Source organism: Lygodium microphyllum, chromosome 7 (genome assembly GCF_053477565.2).
Source record: "Lygodium microphyllum isolate KBCC chromosome 7, Lygodium_microphyllum_v1.1.10, whole genome shotgun sequence".
NCBI lineage: Eukaryota > Viridiplantae > Streptophyta > Polypodiopsida > Schizaeales > Lygodiaceae > Lygodium > Lygodium microphyllum.
This window is the reverse complement of record NC_141141.1, coordinates 64,618,787-64,628,860: the sequence shown is the minus strand read 5'-3', so window position 1 is coordinate 64,628,860 and position 10,074 is coordinate 64,618,787. Positions and strand designations below refer to the sequence as shown.

The 10,074-nt window shown below is 40.8% G+C and overlaps 1 non-coding gene across 1 annotated transcript; it reads left to right on the top strand.

Annotated features, from left to right (window-relative positions):
* The first annotated feature begins 6,636 nt into the window (after window positions 1-6,636).
* On the top strand, window positions 6,637-6,755 carry LOC148033537 (5S ribosomal RNA). The gene has a single exon (XR_015691523.1). It is a non-coding gene; the product is annotated as a 5S ribosomal RNA (ribosomal RNA).
* Window positions 6,756-10,074: the final 3,319 nt, after the last annotated feature.

The following is a 10,074-nucleotide window of genomic DNA, read 5'->3' as shown; positions in this document are numbered from 1 at the left end:
GATCAGAATCATGAGTCTAATAAAGAACTTCCGTCTCAAAGGGAAGTTGATCATGAGATCAAGCTAGTGCCGGGAGCTGTGCCAATTGCAAAGAGGTCTTATAGAATGTCCATCCCGGAAGCGATTGAGTTGAAGGAGCAACTCAAGCAACTATTAGATCAGGGCTACATCCATCCCAACAGTTCACCATGGGGAGCTCCAGTGCTATTCCAGAAGAAGAAAGATGGAAAGCTTCGGCTGTGTATTAATTACAGAGGGTTGAATCAATCAACCATTAAGAACAAGTACCCTATTCTAAGAATAGATGAACTTCTTGACCATCTTCAATGTGCGAAGATCTTCTCCAAGATTGATCTCAAGTCTGGATACTATCAGATAAGGATCAAGGAAGAAGATATCCCAAAGACGACATTCAACACAAGATATGGACACGTTGAGTTCCTAATCATGTCATTCGGGCTGAGAAATGCACCTGCCACCTTCAACAGGTTAATGTAGGATATCTTTAGGTGATGACTTCGTACTTGTCTTCTTCAACGATACCTTAGTCTACTCCAAACAGGAAGAAGATCATGAACCCCAGCTTCGGATTATCCTTGAGACAATGAGGGCACACAAGCTTTATGCCAAGATGAAGAAGTGTGCATTCTTCAAACATCAGATTGAATATATGGGATTCATCATGTCAGCGGAGGGAATCTAAGTGGATCCGGCCAAAGTCAGAGATGTTCTAGAATGGCCAATACCAACAACTGTCAAAGAAATACGTAGTTTTCTTGGATTGACAGGATGGTATAGGGTCTTTATCAAAAACTATGCTTTGATTGCAACACCTCTGACGGATCTACTGAAGAAGCAAACAATGATTGCATGGTCAACTGCTGAACAATCTAGCTTTGATAGACTAAAGTAAAGTTTGGTATCAGCACCTATCCTGAAACTTCCTGACCTTAGTAAGGAGTTCGAAGTAGTAATTGATGCTAGCACACTTGCCCTGGGATGTGTGCTTATGCAAGTAGGTCATCCTGTAGCGTACTCTTCAAGGAAACTGAAGAGCCACGAGAAGAATTATGCTGCCCGTGATCTAGAGCTGTTAGCTGTCATCCATGCCCTCAAGCTTTGGAGACACTACCTGTTGGGTAAAAAGTTTACCCTAACGGATCATAAAAGTTTCAAGTGGATCTTTACGCAGAACGAACTCAACATGAGGCAACATTGGTAGATTGAAGTGCTGGAGGAGTATGTAGAAAATGAGGATTTGATCTGCCAGAGAAAGATTTTGACTCTTGGCCTAGTGAACTACGAGAGGATGGGAAAAGTGTACGGCCAAATGGTCATTAATGTTTCTGTTAGTCCTGAGAAAGAAGACTACCTCAGCATTTCTCCAGAGGATAAGATCCTATTTGAGAAAAAGGATATCCAACTTACAGATTCAGTAGTTTATTGTAGTTTGAGGTAAGGTCTTTTGGTTCTTTATTTATAATGAATTTTTCAAAGGGTCCTTATATTGTACTCTTTTTCTTATTTAGTCTTTACTTTGTATACATGGCATATGTTGCTTCTCTTAGCATTAATATTGCTAAGAGTATATTTGTTATTGATACACTTCTCTCATGGATTTGTTTTCAAAATCTGATTCAAATATTGCAAGGTTTTTTAAGGACTTCAATAGTGTCACAAGCCATCATATATTTTTTCAATATATTGAAAGGTACTTTCTTCAATATTCTATCTCTTGATGATTTGTCTTTAAGGTTATTATTGCTCACTTGTGTTCTGGTTTGTAGAGGTCACTGGAGCCTAATCTATATCGATATTCCTACAAGAGAGGTCAATTTTTATGAATTCTCTTTCAAGAATCCATGGCCAATCAAAGATGTATTGTCAATAAACACTCTTTATTTTATCTTTATTGGATAAACTCTATAATATTTGCTAATAAGTTAACATGTGCAATGCTGCTAGACTTGTTACTACCCACTTGGACACTAGCTTTGAAAGCATTGCTGATCCTCAGAGACCTTTCAAGTTTGTGCTTCAAGAGGTCCCATTGCAAAATGACATACATAGTTGTGGCTGGAGAGTTGTTTCAAATGCTTCGAGGATAATAGATTCAAAGTTACGAAATGTAGAGGGGGTGAATGTAAATCTCCTGTGCTTTATCCTTTTTATAGTGAAAGTCTCTTGCTACTTCAAATAACTTGTGTGCTTTGTTGCAGTGCAGAGACTACCTTGAGGCATACATGTGGTGGATACGGGAGAGGTGTATTGAACTAGTTTTGGATAGGGCAATTACACCAGTGGACCCAGATTCCCCTCTCCCAGCAGCTAGAAATTCCAAAGGACAAGCAACAACGAAGGGCAAAGGCAAGAAAATGGCAACCACCAAGAAAAAGAAGTCTCCAAGGTCCAAACAAAAGGTGCACAAAATGAAGGGCATGCCCAAGCTTTCCCCATTGAAATTCTATCCATCTCCTCTAAAGGCCTAAGGAGAAAAGAGTGCATGAGGTAATTAAGTTCTTCGAGCAATGAAAGAAAACACTTAAGAGGAAACTACTGATGATGGATGAAGGAGAAAGTCTTCAGGATGGAGAAGCTAAAGAATAGCTTTATAATTATCAAATTGTCTATTTGTATTGAAGTAACATTCCCCGTGTATATACATCTGTAGTGCAATATTCTAACCCAAAATGTGCTGGTATGTCATATCGATCTTACCCATGAAAGAAGATTTTTTGTTCATAGAATCATTGAGAATTATAAAGCTTGTACCAAGTATTTTCTATTAAATTGTATTGCAATTTTGTAACTCATGATATAATGAAATCATTTTGGTCCACAAACGACAATTTCTCATTCACAGAATCATTGTAAAGCTTATACTAAGATTTTTTTAAATAGTACTTCTCAATGTGTATCATTTCATGCTTCTGGCAGCAAAAGAAATATTCAAAATGCATATTTATGGTTTGAAACTCACAACACTAGGAGGCAAATAGCTCATACATGATACAGAGCTCTCAGCTCTTTTTCCAATTACAGCACCATTTACCTTGAACTTATATCCATGAGTAACATTGTCTAGAAACTCCAAGGTGTCTCTTACATCCTTAAGACTCCACTTTGAAGTAGTGTTCACCTCTTTTAGTACTTCTTGTGCAGTAACTTGCAGTGTAGATTTCAATGTCTTACAATCAATATCCGAATCTAGTGGAACCCAAGCACCCAATCTAAGTTTGTATCTTCTATAATCAAAACCTATGATAAGAGATTTTCGAGATATATTATAGGATAAAATTAATGATTGAGGGTACACATTGCACCTTAAAAAGTCACCTTTTTGGTCAGATTCCTTGACTTTCCAACATAGACCTAAAATTTTGTTTAAGTCTTTCTCTGAAAAATTTATGTTTATCCATGAAACCTTTGTCCGTTGTAAACATGCTATTTTAAAGCAAGCTACAAAAACAAGCAAGGGTAAAAAAAACGACAAGCGTACTCTTTTGGAGATCCTTCCAGGAGTCATAGCCTTTTGAATATCTTGAGCAATTTTGAGTTTAAAACTCTCCATTGTTGCTTCATCAGGTATCTCCCATTCCAAAGATGAGAGGCTTGGTAACTACAAATCTTCAAGGTATCCATATGCACCTGCTCTCGAAGGAACCACATATTGTGCATAATACACAAAAATTCCACTTTCATGAAAAAAAACTCGTGGTCTGAGTAGCATAAATAATGTCTGCAAATTCTTTATGAATGGCATGGAATGTTCCGCTGAGGCTCTCCACAGGTTGCCACTCGAAGATGAAAAGATATCTACAACCAATAATCCATTATTTAGCATATCATTCAAACAAAACCGTATACTCATGTATATTTTACAACTCAAACTTATAGTGTACTTGTTGCGAAAAACATTCCCGTGGAGCCAAGTGTATATCTCTAGCCATGCAAACATGTTGTACCAAAGCAAACTAGCCTTGAGGCGTGGTTTTGAAGGCAAAGATACGTCCCTTCCAATGATATTTGATATCCCTTTGTTTTGTTTTTTTCACTCTATGAGAACCCCTACAAGTTGGTAGCATGGTAACCCAATCATTTATAGTAAATGTTTTGGGCTCCCATTCTCCATTTTCACTCTTGCTATACATGGTGCAAGAATGAGAAGGACATATTGTGAATGCCATGTAAAAGACAATGAGTATGCATACAATGTGTAGAGAAAGAAACCTAAAGAGAGAGGTCAAGGAGACATATTAAAAATACTACGAGTGCCAAGAACTTTGAAAATTCTCCTGAGAAGGACGTCTTGTGGATGCCATGTAAAAGACAACGAGTATGCAGAAAATGTGGAGAGAAAGAAACCTAAAGAGAGAGGTCAAGGAGATAGATTAAAAATACTACGAGTGCCAAGAACTTTGAAAATTCTCCCGACTCTCAAAATGGTCTTAATTAACTTAACTTTGTCACGTCTTTGCCAGAGGTTTTGTCTGCTTTTATTAGTTAATGGGGGCCGTTGGGACTACCAAAACTTGTCAGGGTTTGAAGATTTTGGCTAAATAGGAGGGGAGAACCACAAAATGAACTCTACTATCTCAAAAGCAGAGGAGACAAGAATACCATATTTTTATCCATGTGGCAAACTCTCTTTGGCCCTTTCCTTAATCCACGGATTAACAAAACTTCTATTTTTAACGTTTTTGGGTCCTAATGGTATGGTTAGCACAATTAGGTATACGTTCGACAAGGTATTGAGACCCTTGCCCACTATTGATAAAAAAGTATTTGAGATCCTTAATGTTGCTCCAAAATTGTCTAGGAGGACGAAACTGCTAGTGATTGAGGAAGTGACACGTTTATAGCCTATAAAGAGCACCCCCAAACAAGTGTATACCCATTAAGAACCCGAACAAATGTCTGCCCATCAAGAATGACCACAAGAGATTATAGAGTCAGAGTATGAAGTTTGCAAGAGGAAAACCGTTATCCTTGGTCCTGCCAATCTGAAGAGAATGGGGAAGGTATATGGGCAAATGGTTGTGAATGTCTCTTGCACGTCTTCAAAAGATGACTATCTTAGTATTTTCGCTAAGGACAAATCTATGCTTGTTAAGAAATATATTCAATTGTTAGATTCTATAGTCTTTTGTTGCATAAGGTAAGGCTTTTTGACTCAAGTTTTTTTTAAATGGAATGATAGTGTTGTTCATTACAACTGACATTCCTTTGTTTTTGCTATTGGTTTTAGGGGCACTGATTGCTTCTCTCAGCCAAGAAATCTCTAAAACTATATTTATTATTGATCCACTATTATAATTGAATTTTTTTTCAAGATCTCGTTCAAACATATAACTATTTTTGAGAACATTCGATCCAATCACAAACTACAATATTTTTTTTTCTTACATGGAAAGGTATGCAATTTTGCAAAGGAATTAATGTATACTTCTTTATAATGTGCATTTCTTACTAACATTTTACTTTGTAGAGAACATTGGGGCTTAATATATATTGATATTCTCACTAAAGAAATTATCCTTATAAACTCTCTTAGTGGTATCCACCATGGTCAAGCAAAATGTGCATTGAATACAATAATCCTCACTTTTTGGCTTATTTTTTATTTTATTTTATTGTCTTTTTTTAGTAACATGTTTCCATTTACATTGTTGACAAGTTGGTGGTTACCTTTTTGGACACCACATATGAGGATCTTGTTGGTCCTCAAAAACCATATAGCTTTCTCTTACAAGAAGTGCCCTTGCAAAATGATGTATTCTTATGGATGGAGAGTGATTTCAAATGTTTGTATGACAATAGATTCAAAGATTCTCAAGATAGATGGGGTTAATGTAAGTATCTTTCACATTATTTTTTGAGCAACGTGTCTTTCAGTTTTTACAACTGCTGCATTATCATAAAATTTTATGATCATTCCATTTCTTTGTTTTAACTCCCTTCAAGTACGAACTATCAATGCTCTAACAACTTATTACAACTTTCCTTGCAGTGCCAAGATTACCCCCATTCATACAGATAGTGGATAAGAGAGAGATGTATTGAGTTAACTTTGGACAGGGCAATCACACTAGTTGACCCCGACTCTCCTCTGCTTAAATCCTTGACTAAGAGTAAGAGTAAGTTAAAAGACAAGCCATCTAGAAATGCAAGTCATTTGAAAAGACACAAATGCAAAATCCATCTCCTCATCAGCCCCCTCAAGAGAAGAGACCCCTGACATCCCCCAGGTTCTCTTCGCGTGGATGCTCGCCCACGGTGTCATCAAGGGTCCTCGTGGTATGAATGGCATGCCCCCCTCTCCCCCACCGCCTTGTGGCATGCTGTGGGCACGTGTCCTCAGTGGCACGTATTCTACAGCTCCATCTTTTCTACGTCGTCGCCTATGTGTGCACGGGGTGCTCTTCACGTGGATGCTTGCCCTTTGTGTTAGAAATGGCACGCGACGGTGGCATTCAATCTTTTGTGCGTCGCCTCCATGTGCGCGGGGTTTAGGGTTCGCGTTTAGTCGCGTCCTCCGTGGCATGAACGGCATGGCATGCCGCCATTCCTCGCTCTTGAGCTCTCTTGTGCCACTTTCCGAGTATACAAGAGCTCTTTGGAATTCCTTTGTGTTCGTGGTGCGGTCATACCAGCGCTAGTACACCGGATCCCATCAGAACTCCGCAGTTAAGCGCGCTTGGGCCAGAACAGTACTGGGATGGGTGACCTCCTGGGAAGTCCTGGTGCTGCACCCTTTTGCATGCTTGTTTCGAGACCCTGGCATGGAAATCCCCTCGGATCACGTCTTGACTCTCCAACGCTGACATCGTGGTAGGAAACCCCCTCGCCTTGCCATGACACGGCGCCTCCTCTCCTCGTCGCGATTGTTTTTGCGTATGTCGTGCCTGGTCCCTCCCTCTGCCTCACTTTCACGTAATACCCCCTCCTCACGATGCGAGGTTTTTTGGGAGCAGAGGGTGTGCCATGTTGTGGGGGGGTTCGGTGGAGCGGGGTTTTCCGAGGAGAGAGGGAGGGCGTGCCATGTTGCGCGGGCGGGTTGTTGGAGCGGGGATTTCTGAGGAGGGAGGGTGTGCCATGTCGCAGGGGGGTTGGGTGGTGCCATGTCGTGGGGGGGGGGGGGGTTTTGAGGAGGTCCTGGGTGGTTCCATGTCGCGGGGGGGGGGGGGGTTGTGTGCAGTGGGTGGTGTGTGTGCCGTGTCATTGCGGAGCGGGATTTCTGAGGAGGGAGGGTGTACCATGTCGTGGGGGGGTGAGGTGACGTGCCATGTGTTGAGAATCAGCAATCACACTCAAACAGCCTCTTTGTATGGAGTCTCAGGGTCAAGGACATGCAGGCTAACTTATCCCATATGCACAATGGTGCCTACTGCAGTTTCCTACTTTCCTATAAAGCATTGTACTTGCTTCCTTTCTTAATGCAATGATAGTACTCTTTTCATTTCAGTAAAGTGTCAATGTCATTGTCCACATACACAAGATTGTGTTTATGAGTCCAAGTCTCAATCTTGGAACCTAATTCACTTGTGTAACAAACAGTGTCCTTTCCATCATGAGTCTACACTTCTTTTTCCATCCTCCATAGCTTCCGGTATTGCCATGCTCTAGATCCCGCATTCCTAACATGGTATCAGAGCCCAGTTGGGCATGGCATTGCTTGTCTAGCCTCTCTTGATTCCTTTCAACCTCAGTCTAGCTCAATGTCAGCTCATGACTTCATCTCCCAACTCTACTCTCACTGAAGCTTCCATGGCAGCCATAGCCAGCAGCACCCTGTCAGATTGAGCTGCTTATATCTCACTCCACAGGTCAAATCTCTTGGAGCTTCCTTCTGGAAAAGTATTCCCCAACTCACAAAGCTTCCCTGTATCACATCAATCCAGGACATTGGACCATCTGGAGCTCAGCATTGTGAAAATCCCCAATCTCTGCTCTGTGTTTGCCATAGCTAGACAGGACTTACCTTACTTGGAGCTTCCATAACTCTTCAACCAGGCCATTTCAGCCCACAATTTCTTCTAGGGAGTTGTTCCTCTGATCAAGGCGCTTCATCCTGGCACAATAATCGATGACATTACTGCGCCCTGGCCTTAGCATTGCGAAAATCGCGGAATCCTGTCAGAAATGCGCCTGCTGCTGTTCGACGTGACTGCGCGCTGCATACTGTCCACGATTTTGATGATTATGATAGGGCTTTGGTAGCCCATGAAATCAGCTTCCTAGGCATATAAAATTTTTTGAAAATGATCCACTGTAGCTCCTGCAATCTGAAAAAAACCAGGCCCCTGTCTCAGAAACCCTAATTCCACCATAGCCAAAGCTTCAAAATCTTGACATTTTTCACTGTTCCTCTCACTGAAGTTATCAACAGTGATTTTAATCACTGAGCAATACTCTCTCAAGTTCATTAAAGTACTGTCACTCAGATCTGAAGGCATCAACATCAAATCAAGAAGGGGAAGATCACTTGGATTTTAAAAGAGTAAAAGACTTTTGTAGATTTGGTATTCATTGACACTCAGTTAGTGTTTTTTAACACTTGTGTCTCTCAATCAATTCTTCTGTTGCTCAAATCTAATAAAGTCTGAAGTTGATTTGCTACTGTTCCCGTAAATCTAACATGGGAAAAGACTCTCCAAATGCTCGATTCAAAGGAGTCGGGTTCCACACTTGGCAAACCCGCATCAAGCTCATCCTGATGAAGAAGGGTCTCTGGGCCATCACAAATGGCAAAGAGAAGAAACCTCGAGACACGGACCTTGCAACTACTTGGCAAAAGAATGATGACAGAGCTCAGGCCATTATCAAATTGGAACTAGACGACAGTTATATCCACCATGTGGATAACTATGAGACCTCACAGGATACATGGAAAAGACTTGACACCCTGTTCGGTGCACAATCTAAATCATCAAAGTATGGTCTCCTGATTGAGTTCTTCAGGCTTGAAATGAAGTCCAGCACATCACTTGCCACACATCTCAATTACATGGAAGGACTCCTAACCCAACTTGCAGGAATCAACATTAAAATGGACGAAGATGTTTGCATCGGTGTTCTACTTAAGAGCTTGCCTCCTGAATATAATAATGTATCAACAACTTTAATCAACATGCCAAATCCTGAACTTGTTGATATCCAGGCATCACTGTTAGAAGAAGAAAAGAAGCTAAAAACTAAAGAAGAACCAAGTACCTCTAGAGATGAGCATGCATTATATGTTGGCAACAGGTACAAAGGCAAGAAGGATCAGCTCTTTTGTGACTTCTGCAAAAGGACCGGACACACCGAGAAGTTCTGCCACGCAAGAAAGAGATCCCAAAAGGCCTATCTAGTCGCAGTCAAAGAAGAAGAAGAAAATGGAGCAAAGGAAGAAGATGAAGATGAAGACCACCAGGATCGGAAGGACAAGACTCATCAGTCCTTGTACTCTCATAATTCTGATAGACTGTTTTAATAGCCTTGTATTTTCCTTACCCTAATGTTTCCTGCCATAAGCTTTGTAAACTCCTTATGTAACTTGGCATTATAGTCCCTGTACACTTTGTGAGGCCCCTGTTACAGCCTCTGGATGTCCACCATGTTTATGGTACCCACACTTAGCTTTTTCTGCAACAGCCTCTGGTGTTTTGCCATGTCTGTGGTATGCCCACACTTTGCAGGTGGTTCTCATTACAGCCTCTACACACTCTGTGCCTTTCCTAGTTGTGATTGAGGAGGGGTGTTGAGAATCAGCAATCACACTCAAACAGCCTTTTTGTATGGAGTCTCAAGGTCAAGGACATGCAGGCTAACTTATCCCATATGCACAATGGTGCCTACTGCAGTTTCCTACTTTCCTATAAAGCATTGTACTTGCTTCCTTTCTTAATGCAATGATAGTACTCTTTTCATTTCAGTAAAGTGTCAATGTCATTGTCCACATACACAAGATTGTGTTTATGAGTCCAAGTCTCAATCTTGGAACCTAATTCACTTGTGTAACAAACAGTGTCCTTTCCATCATGAGTCTACACTTCTTTTTCCATCCTCCATTGCTTCCGGTTTTGCCATGCT